Source organism: Mesoplodon bidens, assembly GCF_964165515.1.
Source record: "Mesoplodon bidens genome assembly, chromosome: 15".
NCBI classification, from domain to species: Eukaryota; Metazoa; Chordata; class Mammalia; order Artiodactyla; family Ziphiidae; genus Mesoplodon; species Mesoplodon bidens.
In genome coordinates this window covers 6,341,463-6,368,103 of record NC_138171.1, presented here as the reverse complement: position 1 = coordinate 6,368,103, position 26,641 = coordinate 6,341,463, and positions in this window count along the sequence as shown.

Sequence of the window (26,641 nt, the reverse complement as noted above, 5' to 3'; positions counted from 1 at the left end):
AGTATTTCCAAGATTATAAAATATTATCTGATACCTATTTCTCTAGTCCTTTTAGATTTATTATTTAATTTATTCATTTGCCCACTACCTTACTTAACATTAATCTCTGGTTCACTAGGAATAATTTTAGCATATGGTGTGAGGCAGGGATCTCACTTTATTTGCTTTTTTTTTTTTTTTTAAAGAAGATGTTGGGGGTAGGAGTTTTTATTAATTAATTTATTTATTTTTGCTGTGTTGCGTCTTCGTTTCTGTGCGAGGGCTTTCTCTAGTTGTGGCAAGCGGGGGCCACCCTTCATCGCGGTGCGCGGGCCTCTCAGTATCGCGGCCTCTTGTTGCAGAGCACAGGCTCCAGACGCGCAGACTCAGTAGTCGTGGCTCACGGGCCTAGTTGCTCCGCGGCACGTGGGATCCTCCCAGACCAGGGCTCGAACCCGTGTCCCCTGCATTAGCAGGCAGATTCTCAACCACTGCGCCACCAGGGAAGCCCCTTTATTTACTTTTTAAATAAATTTATTTATTTTTATTTTTTGGCTGCGTTGGGTCTTTGTTGCTGCATGTGGGCTTTCTCTAGTTGCGCTGAGTGGGGGCTACTCTTTGTTGCGGTGTGCGGGCTTCTCATTGCGTTGGCTTCTCTTGTTGCAGAGCACAGGCTCTAGGCATGTGGGCTTCAGTAGTTGTGGCGCACGGGCTCAGTAGTTGTGGCTCGAGGGCTCTAGAGTGCAGGCTCAGTAGTTGTGGCGCACGGGCTTAGTTGTTCCGTGGCATGTGGGACCTTCCTGGACCAGGGCTCGAGCCCATGCACCCTGCATTGGCAGATGGATTCTTAACCACTGCGCCACCAGGGAAGTCCTGGGATCTCTCTTTATTATTTTTTTTTCACTAGGTCTACTACATTCTCATGAAAAACTCCTTGAGAGCACCTTGACTAAAATAGGCTGCCACAGTCCTCACAGTATCCACTTGGGCAGCTCAGCCTGTAAACCAGTTGTCTTTCAGTCCCCTAAGGTATAGCTATAGCTTACACATCTATATCAATATCTATATAGACGTAGATATGTCTCACATACCTATATATTCACCATTCAATTAATGGATGTGTCCAGTGGATGTGTCTGAATTTTTGAAAGATGAGTTTCTTAGGCATTTACTTCCTGGGGGTACAGTTAGGCCAGCCTCTGTCACTTGCCCATTCCACAGCTGTGACCACACTGGTCCCCCACCTTCCCAGCCAGCAAATTACCGCTTTATTCACATGACTGGTAGAGATCCCTTGATACATACCAATTAAAATCATTGTCAGTCTTGGTGATCTGATTGGCAAAGATGAAAGCGATCTACAGTTCCTGATGCTGGCAGACATAGAGGTAATAGGGCTGTCTTGATCCCTGCTGGTTTGAGCATGGAAATGGAGTGGGAAGATGCTGCTAGAGGGCCATCTGGGTGTCACACCAATGCTGGGGACCAGTCACTGTGCTGTGGTTTTGCCTGAAGAAGTGGGAACTATTACTAAGTCAATTTCACAGAAGAGGACACTAACATATGAGGTGAAGTAACCTGCCCAAGGTCAGGCATCTAGTAAGTGGAAACCAGACCACCTGCTTATCCTATCAGCTGCCTTGCAAAATGTTTACAATGAAAGCCTTCAAGGCATGCTTATTCATCCACCCAAAAAGTCCCTGTCTAGGAACTGATGCCAAGGAAAGTATTACAGATGGGCAAACAGACTTGGGATGGAAGTATTTTCACAGGATTGTTTTTAACCATGAAAAGATGTAAATAACCTAAAAGTCCATCAATGGAAGATCGGTGAATTCTGTTACAGTATTTGCATATCCTGGACTTTTATACAGCTTTTAAAGAATTATAAAATAATACTCATTTGATACATGTAATTTCCCATATATTGTCGCATAGACAAAGCAGGTTACAAATTATTGTATGATGTCATTTTCATTATTTTTTAAAAATGGAAGTTAGAGCTGCGTTTCTCAGACTTGGCACTGCTGACATTTTGGGCTGGATAACTTTTTGTTTTGGGATATGTCTTGTGCAAGATGTTTAGCAGCATCCCTGGACCCTACCCACTAAACACCTGTGACATCTCTATCATGCCCCTAACCCTCCCAGTTGTGACAACAAAAAGTATCTCCAATCATCGCCAGATGTCCCCTGGGGGACCATATTGCCCAGTTGAAAACTGCTGGGTCTCTCCCTCCCTTCCTCTCCTCTTCCCTCCCTCTCATCCTCCCTTTCTTCCTTCCGGTTTCTGCTCACGTCACCTCCTGAGTGCCCTCCTTGTCCACCTTGTCTAACACAACACCCTACTCCTATCCGATCACTTCTATCCCCCGTCCTCTTTTATTTTTCTTTACTGGACTTAGCACCCCTGACGTCCCACTGCCTCTGTCTGTTTCTTTTCTGTCTCCTGCACTGGACTGGAAGCTCCCTGAGGGCAACGACTTTGCTGAGCTCCCTTCTGTGTTTCTCGGCGGAGGACGGTGCTCAGCACACAGTAGGTGCTCAACAATGTATATGGAATTAATAAATACCATAGACCAGAGCTAGCACTCTTGAGCCCCTACTGTGTGCCAGGTCTTGTTGTAAGTGCTTTACTTCTACTAACTCATGTAATCCTCCCAACAACCCTGGGAGGTGGGTTCTGTTATTACCCTGTTTTACAGGCAGGGAAATTGAGATCAAAAAGGTTATGTCTCTGGCTCAGGTCCCATCTGTTTAGGAGGCTGAGTGGGATTTGCTCTTGGAACACAGCTAAGACGAACCTTCAAGATCACATAGGTCCTTGCACATCTGTGGGAGGAAAGCCATTGAATACACTCTGCATCAGAGGGTCAAGGAGACGTGCGTTGTAAACTTTGAGGGACACCATCCAAGTGCTTTCCCTGAAGGCGTGTCAGTTTGCACTCCCTCCAACCGTGTCCTGAATTCATCTTAGAAGCCGAAAAATGAAAACAAAACCAGAATGATGACACAGTGTTCTTTCTGAGAGTTCGTAGGCAGAGCACAGGGACCCTGTGTGGGAGGCGGTGGCGGGGGGGGCTGTAGTCCAGCTGTGCTCTCTCCGAAACACTTCCGATGGTTCGCTCCTTGCACCCAAGCATCCTCCACCCCCCTCAGACAGTTGCCGCTGAATCACACAGAGATCACAGGGGCCCACTGAGCTGAGTGCCTTCCCCCTGGGCTGGCGTGTTCAGCATCACTGTCAGAGCCGTGAGCTGTCCTCCTGAATGGCGGGTGGGGCTGTTTGTCCAACTACTGAGTAAAGGAGGAGCAGGAACACCAGGGCCACGCGGGTCCCCTGCCCAGGACCTCCCTCATCCTTCAGGTCTTGGCCAAACTGTCCCCTCCTCTGAGAGCCCCCCCCCCGCTTTGGAACAATGCAGCTTCAGTGCATTGAAAGGTACCTCTCCAAAAGTGGTACCTGGGACCTCAGACTGGGACCTTGCTTGGAATAAGGGTCTTTGCAGTTGTAATTATGGTAAAAAATCTCGAAATGAGATCATCCTGGATTGGAGTGGCCCTAAATCCAGCGATAGGTGTCCTTACCAGTGAGAGAAAAGAAAAAGCAGAGAGACACCGAGGCAAAGGCCATGTGGTGATGGAGACAGAGATTGGAGTGATGTATCTATAAGTCCAGGAAGCCAGAACCACCAGAAGCTGGAGAGACGCATGGGATGAAGTCTCCCTCAAGACTCCAGAAAGAACCAGTCCTGCCGACACCTTGATTTTGAACTTCTGGCCTCCAGAACCGTGAGAGGATACATTTCCGTTGTTTAAAAACCACCAAGATTGCGGTAATTTGTTATGGCTGCCTCAGGAAATGAACACAGCATTGCTGCTTCCACATCCTAGCTGATGGCTGCGGGCAGTGTGGTTTGCACCCTGGCGGGTTACTTCTGCCCCTGAGCCTCTGCTTTCTCATCTGTGAAATGGGGATTCTAGTCACATCTCTTTGAGGATTAAATAAAGTAATAAATGTAAGAATTCAGCTGGGGGCCTGCCACCTGGCAACTGCTCAATAAATGTTAATTATTTTTATTCTTTCATCAGTCTGGAAAGTGTCCCCAGAGGTCCCGCGTTAGAATAAAAACTGAGGCCAAAACACATTCCTCAGATTCTGTGCACAGAGATGTCCACGGGCCAGTACTCACAGCGCAACAATGAAAATATGGAAACAAACCAGTATTTGCCCAAAGGGTCAGAGTAATGTAAGATATGGTGGGAGGGAGATATAGTGAGAAGGAATGGTGTGCAGCCACTAAAAGGACATTTAGGAAACATTTGTTATAATGTGGAAACATCCTGAGTGAAAAGGTTAAGTGGCTAAAAGAAGAATGTAAAATTGTATGTGCAGAGTGATTACAATTATGTGGAAATAAATGGAGGAAAAGGACTGAAACACCAAAACAGGTCAGAGGAAAGACATTTAAATCCATAAATGCAGGGAAGATGGAAAGGAAAAAGAGAGTGAGAAAGGTGGGTGGGAGAGAGGAAGGAAGGAGGAGAGAGCAGGAGGGAGGGGGTGTGGCCAGCACTGCATTCACTGAGGTAATATTAACCTATGGTGTATGTGTAGCAAGTAATACCTTCGAAATACTTTATATACTTTATCCCAATCCATTTGTCAGCTTTAATGTACTCTGAGCTCCACCTCCCTTCTCTGAAATGCTTGAATCTCTACCTCCAGTCCTGGCCACCCTCTAGCTTTGTGCTCATGGGCTTAGTCTCTAATGGCCTCAGTTTCCCGATCTATAAAGTGGGCGTGATAAGTACACCTGTCTCACTGAGTTGTTGATAGCTCAGTATTGGGCCTGGCGCTTAGGAGATGCTCACTAAACTCAAGCTGCTGTTCTTACATTTGGGACAGGAGCCTGGTGGATCGTTTCAGTGGAGACCCGATCCTCTGAGGCTGCCTTCCCACCCTCAGAGCTTCCCAAGGGTTGAGGAGGATTCCCTGGGACCCTGGCAGACCCCCAGGGCAGGAGGGCAGGTGGGAAGGTGGGAGAGGGCGCCCATTCTGCACTCAGCATTCCGTGGAGACGGGCTTATTTCATCTTGGCACAAAACAGCTTCCTGGTTCAAAGACCAAAGGCCTTTAAAAAAAGAAGGGAAAAAACAGTTCTTGGACATCAAATGCTTCTTACAAATACTGTTTTGATGGTTAAAATGTAAACAAATCCGACCATGTGGATTAAATTTCTCCTGAAGGGTTTAAAAATTAAGGGGAAAAAAGGGAGTTGTCTTGGGCCAAATGCATGTTGATTTTTGCCAATCTCCAGAATCTTCGGGAAATAATTGGAGACATGTCCTCACACCCCAACCAGCGCTAAGCTGTACTTTTTTTTTTTTTAATTGCTGTTATGACTCACTGTTGAGTTGGTGATTATTTTTATCCAGTTAATGAAGGTAATCTATAAATTACCACTGACCCAGATTCATGATTTAATAAGATTTAAATTACACACCCAGGCTCGCTCGGAAGCAGCGGGCTGGAGCCTCTGTCTGAATGGAACACATGCATCTGTCTGTTCTCAAAAGTCCCAAAGCTCCAGTGTTCGCCCACTGCCTCCCCTTCCCCCATCTGAGCTCATGACCTACCCAGTGTGACATTTGGGGCCACCTGGCCGGTTTCCAGGCCCTGTGACTGCCCATGCTCTGTGGGCGCTAGCTTTGGACTCAGTGAAGAACCCCAAGTGGGGACCAGAAGGCAGCCACCCTGCTCCCGCCCCTGTCACACTTGTGTGCCCTCAGTCCACGTTGGCCCTTCTCTGGGCCTCAGTTTCCCCCGTCTGACATGAGAGAGTATTGGTCTTTAAGGGGTTTCTTGGTACATCCCGGGTTTCCCAAAGTGGACCCTGTGGAACCCTGGACTCTCAGTGTGCCCTGTGGAGAAGAGAACAGTTACAGACTCCACCAACTTGTGTATTCATGCAGCATGCCGGCAGGCTCAAGGTCAAAGTCAAGGTTACCACCACCTTTCACCCTACAAAAGCCACAGCCTCCAGGAAGATCTGGTTTAAAAGCCAGCTCAAGTCCACACCCCTGAGCTAGCAAGACCCTGGGGATCTGTACCCAGAGCTGGCTTCACGGACAGGTGACCTGGGCAGCAGCACAGGCCAGCGCTCAGACAGACCTCGTGCCTAATTCACATGCGCCTTTGCCTCCGTCTTGAAATTCTTAATAAGTTTTGCCCAAGGGGCCCACATTTTAATTCTGCTCTGGATGACTTGAATCCTGTCGCCAGTCCTACCCGGACCTCAGCCTCGCCTTCGGCAGGACCTCCCTCTTTCTCTCCCCTCCTCCATCACAGGTCTCTTGCTGCTCCCCTGCCATTCAGGGTCCCGGCTCAGCCTCTGCGAGGCTGCGCGGCTGAGCCCTGTGCCGGGAACGCTCCTCCTCCCCTCTTGCTTTAATTGGACCCATTCATCATCCTTCAGGTCTCAGCTCAAATGTCAGCTCCTCAGGGGGTCCCTTCTGTCCTAGATCACTGATTAAGGCACCCCCAGGGCCAGCCCCTCCCATCGTGTTCCCTTTTTGGCACTATTTGGAATCGCCAGGTTGGCCCCGTGGAGCGACAGGAGGGCAGGAGCTGTTCTGCTTGTCGCCGATGCAGGCTGAGTGCGAGACACACACACACACACACACACACACACACACACGCACGCGCGCACGCGCGCACGCACGCACGCACGTCTTGGGAATGAAACTCACCCTGTTCATCCCGAAGGAAAAGATCCCCCTGCCCCCGACCCGGTGTGCGCCCCCGACCCCTGGAGTCCCACGGCTCAGTGACTGCCCAGGGCCCCCCGCCCCCCCCACTCCCTCCTGGTACTCCCTCCCCAGCTCTCTCACCCCCCATCCCCCTGCCCGGAGGCCAGGCCTCCCGTGTCTTCCTCTGCACCCATCCCCATCCCCACACTCCCCCTCTCCTTCCAGTATTGTTGCTCCCAGGACCCTTCAGATCAATTTCCAGGACGTTTCATATGATCGTGGTTTCACGTTTCCCCCTCTCTGGACCCTTTCACTAGTGTCCTCACAGTGTGGGACGGCCACCCCAGTGGGGAGGTGAGACAGTGGAACTGCTGCACAGATGCTCATTTTTTCATCTCTCTATTTTAATGAGCAAGGCTGAATTTATTAATGTTTACAAGTGGGTTTAAAAGAACTCGATTAGCAAGTAAAGGGAACAGGGGCTCAAGGCTGAGCAAAGATCGCAGATGTGGTTCTCACGATACTGGCACATAGTTTCTCACACTGGAAGTCGCTTCGGGCTGGGGGCTGGAAGCCCTTTGGGGTGTGTGGAGGAGGCAGGGTGGGGACCGGTTTTAAGTCACCTCTCTCTGGGGAAAGAGCTCTGACCTTGCGCGAGGAGGGTGACAAGCTGTCCCGGTTTTTCTGGGGCTTTTCTGCCAGGTTTTGCATTCAAAATCTCATGTCCTGGGAAGTCCACTATTCCCAGGCAAACCCTGAAAGGAGCCCAAACAAGCTCGTTCCCCGTGCTGCTCCCTTGAGCCCATCCCGAGGGCCTGACCTTCTCTAAGTCCCCCCTCTCCCACCCTTAAGCGCCCCTCCCCTCTCAGGGAGCAGGCTCCAGCCCCATCTCTAGACCCACCCACACAGGGGGCTTCCTCTGCCCCCTGCAGATGTCACTGTGTCCTATTTCCCTTCTGGGTCCCCAGGCTGCCCACAGGAGGACAAAGAGCATCTGGTGGGGAAATCAGGGTTCATCCCAGGACCCCTTCCTGCATCTGTATAAAGCTACCAGGACAGAGTGCTCCCAGCCAGGGGTTTGCATCTGGTGGGAAGTTTGTTTTTGTTTTTAACTTTATTTTAATTTGTGGTAAAATACACAAAGCATAAAATCGACCATCTTAGCTGTTTTGAAGTGTAGAGTTCTGCAGTGTCGAGCCCATTCACAAGGTTGTGCAACCAATCTCTAGAACTCTTTTTTTTTTTTTCTGCTTTTACTTTTATTTGCATTTATTCTTTGCAGCATTTATTCCCGGGCCATGAGTTTTTGTTTCTTCAATTTCTTCTGGGATATCTTTTTCTTCTGGGCAACCTCCTCTTCTGGTTTAGGGACAATCTGTTCTTTTTCAGTGAGGATCATCTCAGTGTGGCAAGGAGAGCTCATGTATGGCTTGATCCGACCGTGAGCTCTATAAGAACTCTTTTCATCTTGCAAAACTGAAACTCTGCCCCATTAAACAACAATTCCCCACCCCACCCAACCCAGGCCCTGGCACCCACCATTCTACTTTCTGGGTCTGTAAATTTGACTACTCTGGAACCTCGTCTAAGTGGAATTGTATAATATATGTCTCTTTGTGACTGGCTTATCTCACATCGCGTAATGTCCTTGAGGTTCATCCATGTTGTAGCAGGTGTCAGAATTTCCTTCCTTTTCAAGGAATGAATAATATTCCATTGTATGGATGGACCCCATTTTGTTTATCCACTCATCCCTCCGTGGACACTTGGGTTGTTTCCACTGCAAATGTTTTTTTGTTTTGTTTTGTTTTGAAGACATACTTTGAGGCAGGGATAGAAAGGAAACACCAGGAGTGGGAAGTACCCTGGGAGCTGGGCTCTGATGGGCAGCCTGAGTCCTGGCTAAAAGAGAAAAGGAGGGCTTCCCTGGTGGCGCAGTGGTTGAGAGTCCGCCTGCCTATGCAGGGGACACGGGTTCGTGCCCCGGTCCGGAAAGATCCCCCATGCTGTGGAGCGGCTGGGCCCGTGAGCCATGGCTGCTGAGCCTGCGCGTCTGGAGCCTGTGCTCCGCAGCGGGAGAGGCCACAACAGTGAGAGGCCCGTGTACCGCAAATAAATAAATAAATAAATAAAAGAGAAAAGGAAGGTGAACGTGCTGGAGGAGAGAAGAGGAATGAGAAGGAAGGAGAGGGGCTGAGAGTACTGTTTGTGCATTGGGCCCTTTTGAAGCTGGTAGTTGATTCCCTGTCAGAGGCTCTTGGGATAATATTTACTAAAGCCACCCTGTTGATTGAGCATTTACTATGAGCCAGGCCCTGTCGAAGGGGTTGGTACGTGAAAATTCACTACATTCTCGACATAACTCTTGTAGGTGGATGCTGTTACCCCCGCTTTACAGACAAGATGTGTCACTGGTCTACGAAATCTGGGTTGAAAACTAAAAAACATTTAAAAGTATCGTAGACCGGGGGTCTCAGGCTTTTAGCCCACGTCCAAATCACCTGCAGGGCTTGTTAACCTTTATGTGATTTCAGCCCACCCCCGGGGGTTCTGATTCGGGAAGTGCCTCTGGGGCTGCCTAAGGTACTCTGGCTTGATGGAGTGTTCCTGTAGAAAGGGTGGCAAAGAGGACCCATCATGGGCTACCCCATGTGTTCAACATCAAGTGAATACTGCAGAAAAGGCCCCTCTTTCTCAAAACCTGTCGCTGAGAATCCTGTACGGTGCTGGCACTGGCAGAAATAGATGGACCTTCATTCAGCACGACACGGCACTTCTCTCCAGAGTCTGGGAGTCCTTGGCTGTAAAAGGGGATCAGTGATACCTGCATTGTAGACTCTTGTGAAAGCTCCCTGGATCAGCTGGGTGGGGCATCACATGGCATCTTAAGTGATTGGTTCTCCAGCATTGTTTCCATGGTAAGCAAAGCTCCTGTGGCCTTTGGATTTTCCCATTTGTGACTTCAGTGGCAAAGCCTGGTTGTCACTGGGTCTGTGCCCCTCACAGCTGAAGTTGAAAGTGTCCCAGTTCTAACCCTGCCGACTACGGGAAGGAGACTAACCCCCTGGTACCCAACCGGGGACAACTTTTTATGGCATTTCTTTCTTTCTTGTTGGCCAGAAGTGGTCCTTGGAGCATTCTGAAGAAGTCAGAGGAGATGGATTTATGTTAATGAGCAACTTTTTCCCCTTTTTCACAAAGTAACACGTCTGTAGTTATCAGTCTAGGAAATGCGCATAATTAGACAGAAAAAACCAGCACCATCCGTAGCCCATCTCCCAGACATGGCAAGAGACAGTTGGGGTCTCTTGTTGAACCTGAGGCATAAACCCATAGAGGGGAGGATAAATCCACAGCTCAGAGTTTCCACTGCTTGTCTGTGGTTTTGTCCCAAGAATTTTGGCAGCTGTGCCTGGTTTGGGAGGTTGAAGGAGAGGTGAGTGTGAAGAGGATAGAGGTTTTGTTTTTGTTTTTGTTTTTTGAGAACTTGGAGTTCCAAGCGGATAAACGAGCAGTGCTAAAAGGAGTCCTAAAAGCATACTTGACCCTCCCCAAAACAGATTAGTTGTCATTTTTGATGTTTTTCAAGAATATATACTTATTTTTTCTCAGGAAATTGACATGCTGGCAGTCAAATTGTGAATATTTTAACGGTTTTTGCAATGTTATTTTTCATTTGTTCTAGAGCATGATTTCTCAACCTCAGCATGATTGACACATGGACCAGATAGTTCTTTGTTATGGGGCCACCTTGAGCATTGTTGGATGTTTAGCAGCATCCCTGGCCTCTACCCACGAGATGCCAGCAGAAACCTCTCCTCACCACCCCCCCCAAACCCATGACAACCCAAATCATCTGCAGACAGATGTCCCTGTGGGACAAAATGACCGCTGTTCTAGAAAGTTCCTGGAAGACACACCCTTGCATCTCCTCAAGCATAAACAGAGCCCAAAGTGTAGTTTATGATATTGGTCTATGTGATGGTTCTTTTTTTTTTTTAAGGGATTCCACTTAAGAAAAAAGCAAATTAAGCAAGAGGATGAGAACATTAATAATATAGCTAATGTTATATTCCATGTGGTTGGTGTTTGTGTGTGTGCATACTTATGCTTTAATATCCATTTCATTTAATTACAATTAGCATTGCATTACACTTACTATTACGTTACTAATTTCATTTAACCAAGAAAAGGGGGCTTTGGGGGTAATTTAAGCTTTTTATTTCTTTTTTTTTTTTTACATGACCAGCTTCCTGACTGAAGGATACTATTACATATCAGATATAAAGAGAGCTTTTCCAACAGACTTGAAAAATGGCTGTTGATGAACAGAAAATAGCTCTTTAAGAAGAATTGCCCCAGAACATTACTGATGGGGATACCCTACAGGAAATAGCAACTGCTTTTGAGACAGTTCACAAATAGGTATTTTATTCACTCAGTGGCCAACTGATTTTTATGAAACTGAACCATGTACAGGGAGTTTTTAGTAGGAGAATTTCTAATTTCCTACAAATGGAGAGGTGACCTCCCCTGAAGAACCAGGAGGCTTTTTGTTCTTGAACTTGCCTTGGGAATCCATAAATGAAAAGACGTTTAATACAATTGGACAAATAAGATTTGTCTTGCAGAATCTCATTTGGCCAAGCTCAACAAATCATCTTGTGAAGAAGGCTTATTTACTATAGAGTGTGTGTGTGTTTGTGTGTGTGCGTGCGCACGTGTGTGTCCTTACATGTGCAAAACCAAGCCATGGGCTATTTTATTTATAATTTCTCATTTTGCTCAAGAAACAAAATTAACATGAGGATCCTAAAGGGTTTTTTTTGTCATCATAGGAATCACTCCACCAGTATTGAAAAAAGAAAAGAGGACAAATGTATTACCTCCATTTTCCAAATAAATATGCCATTTCATTATAAATATTGCATGTATCTTATAGAAAATTTGGTGACTGCAGAAGAGTATAAAAAAGAAACTTAATATCATAACAAAGTTTGTCACTCCAAGGATATTGCTATAAAAAGGTTGATATATTTCCTTCCAGTCTTTTATTTTTTATTTGTGTGTGTATACATACGATTTTAAACAAATTAAGATGATACTTTTTTCAGTTTTCAGTTCCATTTCACTTTCTGTTGTGTCCTGAGCATTTCCCCCAGGAAATACGATTTTCAGGGAAAAGTCACTGATAGTGAGTGAGGCACACAAACAAGGCTGCCATGGATGGTTGTGCAGGCCGTAAACCTGGTGCAAACCTGGGGGCTACAGTGTGAATGGTCCTACCTGAAACATCATTCCCACTTCACAGACTAGAGAACCAAGGCTCAGAGAGGGTCAGTCGCTTCCCTGAGGTCACTTCTCTGGCTTGGAGTCAGGCCCTATTAAGCTGTGATGTGCTTTCGCCCCGGAATGGGGCCTGCAGGACGGAAGCCCTGATGGTTGGGGCAATCCCCCACCACCACCACTTCCTGTCTTCTGAGTCTGTCGTCTGCGAATCAGTCATTCCCGCCCTGCTTCCCAGCCTGGGTGGCAAACACTGAGCTGAAAAAAATGGATTGAGAAACAGCAATGCAGAGGGAGCCTGCCTCCCCTCCCACCCCCTTTAGGCTGCCCTTGATCTAAACATTGTGATGTGAACTGCTTAACACCAAGAGCAAAACCCCAAACAGGCTGCGCCTTTGGCCAACGTGCATTGGATGAGTTTGATTTATTGCCTGCGTCTGAAGGGATCCTCAAACAATGCAGAGCTTCTGGTGGCCTGTCTGGAAACAGGCTCACACAATCACCAAGCCCAGCTCTGAATCAGCCTCCAGATCTGAAGGAGAATCTTCAAAGTCCAGTCGGCTGGGTTTCCAGCAAGACACGACTGTGGCCTGGGAACCAGCACGGAAATATTGACTGAATGCTATTTTCGAATGTGGCAACGGTTTTGAGGACAATTTCCTCATGAGGAGTCCCTTTTGTATTTTTATTTTTCATTGTGTTGTCATCCCGGGAACTCGTGTGAGTTCAGGCTTCCGACATCCTCAGTAGAGGCTGTGAGAACCCGGGGCTCGTGGGCTGATTTCCATCGGTCTGTTGGTGGCCATGTCCAGTGAATGGACGGCTTTGGGGGGAAAGGGGGAGGACAGCCAGCCACCCAGAGGAGGACAGCGTGCCTTCACAGCTGGACTTCTCTGCTCAGCCCGATTCCTCCCCTTCCTCACAGGACGTGACGATCACCCAATTGATCGAATGCCCTATGCTCACACAGCACTACGTGCTCTTCATAAAAGGATCAAATAGACACACCGTGGCACAGCTGGATGATGGAGTATGACTCAGCAATAAAAAGAAATGAGCTCTCAAGCCACAAAAACACAGTGAGGGACCTTACGTGCGTCTTGCAGAGTGAAAGAAGTCAGTCTGAAAAGCTTACATGCTCTGTGATGCCAACTGTTGAGATTTTGGAAAAGGCAAATCTATAGAGACAAGATGAAAATCAGTGGTTGCCGGGGGTTGGGGGCAGGGGGGAGAGGAGAAGGATGAATGCGGGAGCAGGGGGAATGTTTAGGGGGAAGAAACTATTCTCTATGACACTGTAACTGTGGGTACATGTCATTATACATTGTACATCATACATTACACATGATACAGTATACAACACCGAGAGTGAGGCCTACTGGAAGCTAGGATCGAGTTAATGACGTATCAGTATTGGTTCATCAGTTGTAACAAAGGCACCACGCTATTGCAAGAGGTTAATAATAGGGGAAACTAGAGCTGGGGGAAGTGAGGGTATATAGAACTTTTCTGTAGTTTTTGCTCAGTCTTTCTGTAAACCTAAAACTGCTATTTTTGAAAATAGTCTATTAATTAATTAATTAATTTATGGCTGCATTGGGTCTTCGTTGCTGCATGCGGGTGGACTTTCTCTAGTTGCAGTGAGTGGGGATTACTCTTCGTTGCAGTGCGTGGGCTTCTCTCATTGCGGTGGCTTCTCTTGTTGTGGAGCACGGGCTGTAGGCGCACAGGCTTCAGTAGTTGTGGCCTGTGGGCTCAGTAGTTGTGGCTCGCGGCCTCAGTTGCTCCACGGCATGTGGGATCTTCCCGGACCAGGGCTCGAACCTGTGTCCCCTGCATTGGCAGGTGGATTCTTAACCACTACACCACCAGGGAAGCCCCAAAGTCTATTAATATATGATTTTTAAAAATCATCCCCAGGTCTATCAATGGCATCCTTTGACATTTGAAATAAAATCCCAAATCTTTGCCTCATCCGGCCAAAGGCTGACACGGTCTGTGCCTGTCCACCCATCTGACCCCCCTTCTCCCCTGATGGTCTGTCCTTGCTGGCTTTTCTTTAGTCACGCTGACCTCCCATCAGTCCCTCCAACAGCTCTCAGGGCATTTGCACATGCTGGGCCTCCTGTCTCCTCCTATGGCTGGTTTCTCCCTTTTCCCAGGTCAAAGCTTTATGTCAAAAAACCTCCCTAACCACACCAACTAAAGGAGGTTTCTCTTAGAAATTTCTACCACTGAGCCTTTCTTGCTTCACCACTAATAGCTTTTGAAAGCAGTTGCTTTTTTGCATATATGCTTATTTGTTTTATTTGGTTACGTATTGCTCTACCATTCTCCTTCCCTCAAATGTAAGGCAGGAGATACTAATGAGGGCAGGGAGTTTGGTCTGTTTGGTGACTGATGTATCTTAGCGCCTCCAATTGTGTCTGGTGCACAGTAGACGTTCAGTAAATGACTGACTGTGCATTTACTGACACCTACTGTATTTCAGTGTAAGAAATAAGAGCCAGGGCTTCCCTGGTGGCGCAGTAGTTAAGAATCCGCCTGCCAATGCAGGGGACACGGGTTCGAGCCCTGATCCAGGAAGATTACACATGCCACGGAGCAACTAAGCCCGTGTGCCACAACTACTGAGCCTGCGCTCTAGAGCCTGCGAGCCACAGCTTCTGAGCTCGTGTGCCACAACTACTGAAGCCCATGCGCCCTAGAGCCCGTGCTCTGCAATGAAGAGCAGCACCCCCCCCGCTGCAACTAGAGAAAGCCCGCCCGCAGCAACGAAGACCCAACGCAGCCAAAAAAAAAAAAAAAAAAAAGTCCCAAACTCCCACAGTATCTACGGTCACACAGGGCAGTTCAGTGTGAGAGGGATGACACAAAGGTGAGAATGCCAGGAGGCAAGGATTGTTCTAAGCCATTCTGGAGGCATTCACCCCACCAGATGCACTGAGTCCATTTTCTTGCCAAGTGGGCCAGAATTGATGGATAACTCTGGTCAGTGACAAAATCCTGGGTAGTATCCCCAGCCAAGAAGATCATGACTTGTCTTTCGGTTTTGATCATTTTTACCTTATTTTTAACACCTCACGCGTTTTTTTTCCTTGCGTGGTGGGAGGCCTTTGCTGTTCATGCTTCACCCTCTGTTGGAGACGACCTGAGAGACCAACCCAAGCTGATTTAGTCCCTGAGACAACGAGCTAGAAATTTATAATTAGAGTGGGAAGTAAAGGAAATGAATTTGTCTGGCAAAAGGCTATAAAATATTTCTACTGCCAGACACAGAATCTGCCATCGGAAAACAGATGGGAATATTATGGAAATATAACAAATGCCAAGAAGGATCAGGAAAGGCAACTTGTAGCTATTTAAATGGTTTTCCAAAACATTTGTTTAATCGGGGCTGTACAGAATGCCAAAACGAGTGATGGGAGCGTGAGGCATCCTGCCAGCCCCGTCTGCATGTGCAGACACAGCCAAAAGCAGAGGGTGACCGCTGGAATCGTGTTTGGGGATCAGGCAACAGCCTCCCAAGTGATGGGCATGGAAGGCGATTCCCGGAGTTTGGAGAACGTGGAGTCCCCCGACCCAACGCTTCTTTGCTGTGTGAGGTTCTGCACGTGAACTTGGCCGGGTTTCAGCTGATGTTGTTTCAACACCTTTGCAGAGGCCTTCGGAGGAGAAGTGGTCTGGAATTTAGGACTGAAGATGAAGGAAGTAAATAGCAGCATATAAATGAAAGAGATTTTACTCCCAGCAAACACGCCGTGGGTAATGAAGGCTGGTGTCAACGTTGCAGCGTGGAAGGCAATGTCCCCAGGTGTATTGTATTTGTTATGTGCAGTCATAGGAAGAAAGAAATGCTTTAATTTGAGGAGCATGTCCCAAAACACTACAGTATGCAGTGAGAAGTGATAATGATGACACAATAGGAGCTAAATTTGGAATATTTATCATATTTAACCTCCATTAAGAGGTAACTCTCCAAACCTCCATTAAGAGGTAACTCTCCATTCGACTCTGAAGGAGAAGGTAAGCGATGGTCAGAGTTATAAAAGGGGACCTTGACTTAGGCCAGAAGGGGTGGCAGTGGGGAGGCCTCCTGAGGAAATGCTATTTAAGCAAAACACGAGGAGTGAGTAGCGCTCATAGGGGAAGGGGACAAGTCTTATTTTCCCCACTACAGGGTGGAGGAAAAGGAACCCACCCCCAGCTCTGCCCTTGACGTGCGATTCCAGTCTTCCCCGGACACAGTTCTCCCCACATCAGGTCGGATTTACTTCTTAACTATGCACATACGTCAAGAAACAAGTGCAGGGCTTCCCTGGTGGTGCAGTGGTTGAGAGTCTGCCTGCCGATGCAGGGGACACGGGTTCATGCCCCGGTTCTGGAGGATCCCACATGCCGCGGGGCGGCTGGGCCCGTGAGCCATGGCCGCTGAGCCTGCGCGTCCGGAGCCTGTGCTCCGCAACAGGAGAGGCCACAACAGTGAGAGGCCCGCGTACCGCAAAAAAAAAAAAAAAAAAAAAAAAGAGTGCAAGTTAAAAGTGATCACGTGTGGCATGCCCAGTGCCTGACACATAATCCTAACCACAGTGACAACAATACAGTAATAATAAACAGCTGCTATCAGAGCCCTGGCTCTGCCAAGAACCAGATCTCAGTGCCTCACCTGGACCAGCTCATTTCCTCCTCTCCACCGCCCCATGCAGCATGTGGTGTCACTTTCCCATCTTACAGATGAGGAAACTGAGGCCCAGAAAGGCTAAGTAACTGGCCCAAAGTTGCATCAGCAGTATGTGGCAGAGCCAGTGCAGCTAATTTGAGAAGGGGTTTGACTGTGCAGATACACAGCCCCTACCTTTACACTGCCCCGTTTCAGTCCTTCTCTCTACTGGGTCCTACAAAGGCCTTACCTATCTTGACTACCCAAATAAAACTCCTTTAAAGAGGTACCTGCAGGATGGAGGTTACTTAAAAAACTAAAAATGGAATTACCATATGACCCAGCAATCCCACTACTGGGCATATACCCAGAAAAAAACATAATTCAAAAAGACACATGCACCCCAATGTTCACTGCAGCACTATTTACAGTAGCCAGGACATGGAAGCAACCTAAATGTCCATCAACAGATGAATGGATAAAGAAGATGTGGTACATATATACAGTGGAATATTACTCGGCCATAAAAAGGAACGAAATTGGGTCATTTGCAGAGACGTGGATGGACCTAGAGACTGTCATACAGAGTGAAGTAAGTCAGAAAGAGAAAAACAAATATTGTATATTAACGCATCTATGTAGAATCTAGAAAAATGGTCCAGATGAACCGGTTTGCAAGGCAGAAATAGAGACACAGATGTAGAGAACAAATGTACAGATACCAAGGGGGGAAAGCAGGGGGTAGGTGGTGGTGGGATGAATTGGGAGATTGGGATTGACATATATACACTAATATGTATAAAATAGATAACTACTAAGAACCTGCTGTATAAAAAATAATAATAATAAAATTCAAAAAAAAAAAGAGGCACCTGCTGTAGCTCTGAGGGAGCACGTGTCAACATCTCTGGTGTGTAATTTGTCATTGCCTGTTTCTGAATCTGTAGATCTCTGTGGGAATCTAGTGAATGCTTTTCTCTGGGGCCAGCAATAGTGCCCTTCAGATGTCCTTGGACACAGGCCTGACAATGATCTATGTGCAAGGTTATTCACAGCAGCCTGACTTTGGATAGTGAGGGTATGGGAACAACACAAATGTTCCTCAATGTGCTTAAATTAGGTCATGCAGTTGATGGACATCTGCATGGTGTGATGCTAGACTGCTCTGCAAAGAGCGGGGATGTTCTCTCTGTACCGATTCAGCAAATCTCCTGAGATAGAGCAAGTACAAAAGCAAGAGGCAAAACTGTGCAGGACACCCAATCCATTGTGCCCGGGAAAAACAGAACATCATTTGCATGTTTGTAAGAAACGTAAGCAATCTCAAGATGGTTGCCCAAGAACTCAGTAACGGGTTCGTTTGTCTCTAGGGAAGGGAGCAGAGAAATTGGGGGTTCAGGGGTGGGAGAGAGGCTTACATTTCCCTGCACAGCCTTTTGCAATGCATTTGAAATTTTATTCTGTGTATATACGTGTACTATTAACAGACGTATGTGTCAAGAAAAGATAAAACATAGAAACAACTCAGGGGCCTAGGAGAGATGCTCCTTTTAACACCTGGGGGGAAATATTCCTTCTGAGAGCAGGTCGTGAGTGCAGGTGTGGGGTTTTCCCCACATTTCTGGAGGGGCACCTGCCTCCGTTTACATCAAGCATCTGGTTTCCCTCTGAAGCCCCTTCCGACGGTGGGCTAGCCGACATTCAGATGGCACGCATGTCCTCAGAGACTGCCAGCCCCTCCAGCGCTGTTCACGTAGGCCCTCAGCAACCCCAAGGTGCCTCTGGGGAGGGTCAGCGTTCACTGTAATTACGGCTCCCGCCACACCGGTGTCCACAGTCATTAGAAAAACATCCCCGCCGACTGCCACCCTCACAGCTGAGTACGGTCCATGCAGAGGGTGAGCAGGTGCCCGGGTGCTCGGCATGACACCCCGATTTGGGACAGTCTCTAACATTCCCCGCAGCCTGCCTCAGGCTGGATGCTCGTGTCCTTTGCAGCCGACCCTCCCCCTTGCCGGCATTGCTGTTTTCCCAGGAGATGTTTGGATAGATGTTTGGATGTTTGGATAGATGTGCAAAAGCATCACTTTCAGGAAAGACAAGGCACCGACCTATGGGACCCTGTTGTCATGGGGACGGAGAGCCGGACAGAGAACTATGCCCTCCAGGAACTGCCTCACCGCTGAGACACCAGACCACAGGCCTCTCCATGCCTCACTGATTCCGTCTTATTTGACCTGATTCTCCCTGATTTATTATCTTTCAAGACTCAGCGGTAATTTCAGAGGCCATGCAATGGGCTGAGAGCTTTACATACATTCTTTTTTTTAAAATCATCTTTATTGGAGTATAATTGCTTTACAATGGTGTGTTAGTTGCTGCTGTATAACAAAGTGAATCAGCTATACGTATACATTTGTCACCATATCTCCTCCCTCTTGCGTCTCCCTCCCACCCTCCCTATCCTACCCCTCTAGGTGGTCACAAAGCACCGAGCTGATCTCCCTGTGCCGTGCGGCTGCTTCCCACTAGCTATCTATTTTACATTTGGTAGTGTATATATGCCCATGCCAATCTCTCACTTTGTCCCAGCTTACCCTTCCCTCTCCCCGTGTCCTCAAGTCCATTCTCTACGTCTGCGTCTTTATTCTTGTCCTGCCCCTAGGTTCTTCAGAACCTTTTTTTTTTTTTAGATTCCATATATATGTGTTAGCATACAGTATTTATTTTTCTCTCTCTGACTTACTTCACTTTGTATGACAGTCTCTAGGTCCATCCACCTCACTACAAATAACTCTATTTCTTTCTTTTTATGCCTGAGTAATATTCCATTGTATATATGTACCACATCTTCTTTATCCATTCATCTGTTGATGGACACTTAGGTTGCTTCCATGTCCTGGCTATTGTAAATAGAGCTGCAATGAACACTGTGGTACATGACTCTTTTTGAATTATGGTTTTCTCAGGGTATATGCCCAGTAGTGGGATTCCTGGGTCGTATGGTAGTTCTATTTTTAGTTTTTTTAAAAAATATATTTATATATTTTAAATTTATTTATTTATTTATTTATTTTTGGCTGTGTTGGGTCTTCGTTTCTGTGCGAGGGTTTCTCCAGTTGCAGCGAGCGGGGGCCACTCTTCATCACGGTGCACGGGCCTCTCACTATCATGGCCTCTCATTGCGGAGCACAGGCTCAGTAGTTGTGGCTCATGGGCCCAGTTGCTCTGAGGCATGTGGGATCCTCCCAGACCAGGACTCGAACCTGTGTCCCCTGCATCGGCAGGCAGACTCTCAACCACTGCGCCACCAGGGAAGCCCTATTTTTAGTTTTTTAAGGAACCTCCACACTGTTCTCCATAGTGGCTGTATCAATTTACATTCCTACCAACAGTGCAAGAGGGTTCCCTTTTCTCCACACCCTCTCCAGCATTTATTGTTTGTAGATTTTTTGGTGATGGCCATTCTGACTGGTGTGAGGTGATACCTCATTGTAGTTTTGATTTGCATTTCTCTAATGATTAGTGATGCTGAGCATCCTTTCATGTGTTTGTTGACAATCTGTATATCTTCTTTGGAGAAATGTCTGTTTAGGTCTTTGGCCCGTTTTTGAATTGGGTTGTTTGTTTTTTTGATATTGAGCTGCATGAGCTGCTTGTAAATTTTGGAGATTAATCCTTTGTCAGATGCTTCATATGCAAAATTTTCTCCCATTCTGAGGGTTGTCTTTTCATCTTGTTTATGGTTTCCTTTGCTGTGCAAAAGCTTTTAAGTTTCATTAGGTCCCATTTGTTTATTTTTGTTTTTATTTCCATTTCTCTAGGAGGTGGGTCAAAAAGGATCTTGCTGTGATTTATGTCGTAGAGTGTTCTGCCTATGTTTTCCTCTAAGAGTTTGATAGTGTCTGGCCTTACACTTAGGTCTTTAATCCATTTTGAGTTTATTTTTGTGTATGGTGTTAGGGACTGCTCTAATTTCATTCTTTTAAATGTAGCCATCCAGTTTTCCCAGCACCACTTATTGAAGAGGCTGTCTTTTCTCCATTGTATATTCTTGCCTCCTTTACCAAAAATAAGGTGACCATATGTGCATGGGTTTATCTCTGGGCCTTCTATCCTGTTCTATTGATCTATATTTCTGTTTTTGTGCCAGTACCATACTGTCTTGATTACTGTAACTTTGTAGTAGAGTCTGAAGTCCGGGAGCCTGATTCCTCCAGCTCCGTTTTTCTTTCTCAAGATTGCTTTGGCTATTTGGGGTCCTTTGTGTTTCCATGCAACTTGTGAAATTTTTTGTTCTAGTTCTGTGAAAAATGCCATTGGTAGTTAGATAGGGATTGCATTGAATCTGTAGATTGCTTTGGGTAGTAGAGTCATTTTCACAATGATGATTCTTCCAATCCAAGAACATGGTATATCTCTCCATCTGTTTGTATCATCTTTAATTTCTTTCATCAGTGTCTTATAGTTTTTCATCATTAGTGTATAGGAATGCAAGAGATTTCTGTGCATTAATTTTGTATCCTGCTACTTTACCAGATTCATTGATTAGCTCTAGTAGTTGTCTGGTAACATCTTTAGGATTCTCTATGTGTAGTAACATGTCATGTGCAGACAGTGACAGCGTTACCTCTTGTTTTCCGATTTGGATTCTTTTATTTCTTTTTCTTCTCTGATTGCTGTGGCTAAAACTTCCAAAACTATGTTGAATAATAGTGGTGAGAGTGGACAACCTTGTCTTGTTCCTGATCTTAGAGGAAACGGTTTCAGGTTTTCACCATTGAGAACGATGTTGGCTGTGGGTTTGTCATATATGGCCTTTATTATGTTGAGGTAAGTTCCCTCGAAGCCTACTTTCTGGAGAGCTTTTATCATAAATGGGTGTTGAATTTTGTGGAAAGCTTTTTCTGCATCTATTGAGATGAACATATGGTTTTTCTCCTTCAATTTGTTAATATGGTGTATCACATTGATTGATTTGCATATATTGAAGAACCCTTGCATTCCTGGGATAAACCCCACTTGATCATGGTGTATGATCCTTTTAATGTGCTGTTGGATTCTGTTTGCCAGTATTTTGTTGAGGATTTTTGCACCTATTTTCATCAGTGATATTGGCCTGTAGTTTTCTTTCTTTGTGAAATCTTTGTCTGGTTTTGGTATCAGGGTGATGGTGGCCTTGTAGAATGAGTTTGGGAGTGTTCCTCCCTCTGCTATATTTTGGAAGAGTTTGAGAACAATAGGTGTTAGCTCTTCTCTAAATGTTTGATAGAATTTGCCTGTGAAGCCATCTGGTCCTGGGCTTTTGTTTGTTGGAAGATTTTTAATCACAGTTTCAATTTCAGTGCTTGTGATTGGTCTGTTCACATTTTCTGTTTCTTCCTGGTTCAATGTCAGAAGGCTATGCATTTCTAAGAATGTGTCCATTTCTTCCACGTTGTCCATTTTATTGGCAGAGTTGCTTGTAGTAATCTCTCATGATGCTTCGTATTTCTGCAGTGTCAGTTGTTACTTCTCCTTTTTCATTTCTAATTCTGTTGGTTTGAGTCTTCTCCCTTTTTTTTCCTGATGAGTCTGGCTAATGGTTTATCAATTTTGTTTATCTTCTCAAAGAACAAGCTTTTAGTGTTATTGATCTTTTCTATTGTTTCCTTCACTTCTTTTTCATTTATTTCTGATCTGATCTTTTTTTTTAACTTTTTAAAAATTTATTTATTTTATTTATTTATTTTTGGCTGCATTGGGTCTTCATTGCTGCACATGGGCTTTCTCTTGTTGCAGCGAGTGGGGGCTACTCTTCATTGTGGTGCACGGGCTTCTATTTGCAGTGGCTTCTCTTGTTGCAGAGCACGGGCTCTAGGTGCGTGGGCCTCAGTAGTCGTGGCTCACAGGCCCTAGAGCGCAGGCTTAGTAGTTGTGGCGCACGGGCTTAGTTGCTCCAAGGTATGTGGGATCTTCCTGGGCCAGGGCTTGAATCCGTGTCCGCTGCACTGGCAGCAGATTCTTAACCACTGTACCACCAGGGAAGCCCTGATCTGATCTTTATGATTTCTTTCCTTCTGCTAACTTTGGGGTTTTTTTGTTCTTCTTTCTCTAATTGCTTTAGGTGTAAGGTTAGGTTGTTTATTTGAGATGTTTCTTGTTTCTTGAGGTAGGACTGTATTACTCTAAACTTCCCTCTTAGAACTGCTTTTGCTGCATCCCACAGGTTTTGAGCCATCATGTTTTCATTGTCATTTGTTTCTAGGTATTTTTTGATTTCCTCTTTGGTTTCTTCAGTGATTTCTTGGTTATTTAGTAGTGTATTGTTTAGCATCCATGTGTTTGTATTTTTTACAGATTTTTTCCTGTAATTGATATCTAGTCTCATAGTGTTGTGGTCAGAAAAGATACTTGATACAATTTCAATTTTCTTAAATTTACCAAGGCTTGATTTGTGACCCAAGATATGATCTATCCTGGAGAATGTTCCATGAGCACTTGAGAAGAAAGTGTATTCTGTTGTTTTGGGATGGAATGTCCTATAAATATCAATTAAATCCATCTTGTTTAATGTATTATTTAAAGCTTGTGTTTCCTTATTTATTTTCATTTTGGATGTTCTGTCCATTGGTGAAAGTGGGGTGTTAAAGTTCCCTACTATGATTGTGTTACTGTCGATTTCCCCTTTTATGGCTGTTAGCATTTGCTTTATGTATTGAGGTGCTCCTGTGTTGGGTGCATAAATATTTACAGTTGTTATATCTTCTTCTTGGATTGATCCCTTGATCATTATGTAGTGTCCTCCTTTGTCTCTTGTAATAGTCTTTATTTTAAAGTCTGTTTTGTCTGATATGAGAATTGCTACTCCAGCTTTCTTTTGACTTCCATTTGCATGGAATATCTTTTTCCATCCCCTCACTTTCAGTCTGTATGTGTCCCTAGGCCTGAAGTGGGTCTCTTGTAGACAGCATATATACGGGTCTTGTTTTTGTATCCATTCAGCCAGTCTGTGTCTTTTGGTTGGAGCATTTAATCCATTTACATTTAAGGTAGTTATCGATAGTTATGTTCCTATTACCATTTTCTTAATTGTTTTGGGTTTGTTATTGTAGGTCTTTTCCTTCTCTTGTGTTTCCTGCCTAGACAAGTTCCTTTAGCATTTGTTGTAAAGCTGGTTTGGTGGTGCTGAATTCCCTTAGCTTTTGCTTGTCTGTAAAGGTTTTAATTTCTCTGTTGAATCTGAATGAGATCCTTGCTGGGTAGAGTAATCTTGGTTGTAGGTTTTTCCCTTTCATCACTTTAAATATGTCCTGCCACTCCCTTCTGGCTTGTAGAGTTTCTGCTGAAAGGTCAGCTGTTAACCTTATGGGGATTCCCTTGCATGTTATTTGTTGTTTTTCCCTTGCTGCTTTTAATATTTTTTCTTTGTATTTAATTTTTGATAGTTTGATTAATATGTGTCTTGGCGTGTTTCTCCTTGGATTTATCCTGTATGGGACTCTCTGTGCTTCCTGGACTTGATTAACTATTTCCTTTCCCATATTAGGGAAGTTTTCAAACATAATCTCTTCAAATATTTTCTCAGTCCCTTTCTTTTTCTCTTCTTCTTCTGGGACCCCTATAATTTGAATGTTGGTGGGTTTAATGTTGTCCCAGAGGTCTCTGAGACTGTCCTCAATTCTCTTCATTCTTTTTTCTTTATTCTGCTCTGCGGTAGTTATTTCTACTATTTTATCTTCCAGGTCACTTATCCATTCTTCTGCTTCAGTTATTCTGCTATTGACTCCTTCTAGAGAATTTTTAATTTCATTTATTGTGTTGTTCATCTCTGTTTGTTTGCTCTTTAGTTCTTCTGGGTCCTTGTTAAACGTTTCTTGTATTTTGTCTATTTCCAAGATTTTGGATCACCTTTACTCTCATTATTCTGAATTCTTTTTCAGGTAGACTGCCTATTTCCTCTTCATTTGTTTAGCCTGGTGGGTTTTTGCCTTGCTCCTTCATCTGCTGTGTGTCTCTCTGTCTTCTCATTTTGCTTATCTTAATGTGTTTGGGGTCTCCTTTCACAGGCTGCAGGTTCGTAGTTCCCGTTGTTTTTGGTGTCTGCCCCCAGTGGCTAAGGTTGGTTCAGTGGGTTGTGTAGGCTTCCTGGTGGAGGGGACTGGTGCCTGTGTTCTGGTGGATGAGGCTGGATCTTGTCTTTATGGTGGGCAGGACCGCATCCAGTGGTGTGTTTTGGGGTGCCTGTGACCTCATTATGATTTTAGGCAGCCTCTCTGCTAATGGGTGGTGTTGTGTTTCTCTCTTGCTAGTTGTTTGGCATAGGGTGTCCAGCACTGTAGGTTGCTGGTCATTGAGTGGAGCTGGGTCTTAGCATTGAGATGGAGATCTCTGGGAGAGCTTTTGCCGTTTGATATTACATGGAGCCACGAGGTCTCTGGTGGACCAGTGTCCTGAACTCGGCTCTCCACCTCAGAGGCACAGGCCTGACACCTGGCCGGAGCACCAAGACCCTGTCAGCTACCCTGTGTTGTCCTGCAAACTCCGGAACCCACACTCCAGAGGCCCTCCTCTCCATGTGCTGCCACTCCCCTTCTCTCTACGTACGTTCTGTCTATGAAATAATCATAAGAAGTGGGTTGCTTGAAACCAGTGTTTGCCACATGGAAACCAACATGCAAAGATAGCAGAGAGCTTGACCAAAGCCACACAGATGAGAGCTGAATCAGGAATGGAGTCAGGGTTTAAACATTGGGCTCTGAGGCCACCACCCCACTCCTGTGTTCACAGGAGACGTCGTGAATGGGTCTAAGAACATTTTCCTCTCAGCCCAGATGCAGCCTCAAATGTCAGTGGATGGTTCTAGGCAGACACCACCAATCAAAAAAACCATAAGGTCCCGAGGGCAGGGACCGGTCTGGTTTAGGGCAACACTGGGTCCCTAGCAGCTACCCCCATGTGTGGTACTTAGTAGAAGCTCAATAAACATTTATGGAAGGAATGGAGAGAGAGAAAGAGGAAAGGAAGGAAGGTCCCAGGCAGAGCAGGTTAGCTGCCTACCAAAGTTAGCTTTCTTCCTCCGCGGTGTAGTTTATTACTGTGATGCACCACGCAGCCTGCTTCACAACTGGTTGCACTCAGGTGACAAACTCTCCCCAGTGAGATGGGAGTGGAAGGGAGAAGGGCCACACTGGGGTGAGGCTTCTGGGAAGTGGTGTGGCTCCTCCCGGCCTCTCTCCTGCTGGACGGGAGCAGCATCCTAGTGGATTTCATGGCCACAAGGCAGAGCCTGGGGCCCGGAGTCACTGCATCCTGTAGAGCCAGCTACCATCAGGAAGGTGGCCGGACGGTCCGCCCTGAGCAGGCAGGAGCACGGCTGGCTGTGCAGCCTCCTGGATTTGCTTTCAGGGGGACTCAGGCCACTGCTGACTCCAAGTTCCTTCTGGAAACTTTAGCTCCATTCAACATGTAATGTGTTCCTGTTTAGTCATGTGCACTACAGTTTCCATTTGGGACTTAACTGTTTGTTAAGGGATGCGAGTCCCTCTTTAAATGCAGAGAAATACGAGGAGCTATTTTAGGTCAGGTTCCCTAAACATGGAGCCAGTGGTTTACGGAGGGGGCGGTGCTCTCAGAAGAAAAGCCTTTAAGAGAAAGAGGCAGAGGCAGGACAGGAACCGGGATGGACCAAGCAAAGCTGTGGTTCCGCCTCAGCCTGACCCACGGGGAGCTCTGGAGTATGAGAGGCATCAGAGTCTTCCGAGCGTGAGGCAAGGGAGCCCGGCTTTTGTAGCCACACCAGTCACTCACTGGTCCTTGGTGGTGGTGACGGGCGGGGAATGCCTCCTCCCAGGCATCTCCACGCGAGACAGCACCCGTCACCCAGGGTAGTGCTCTCAAGAGGGCTGCATGTGGAGCCATCAGCCACAGCACTCACAGCTGGGGTTCCTGGCCGGGAACTAAGCATCTGTGCTACAGGGGCAG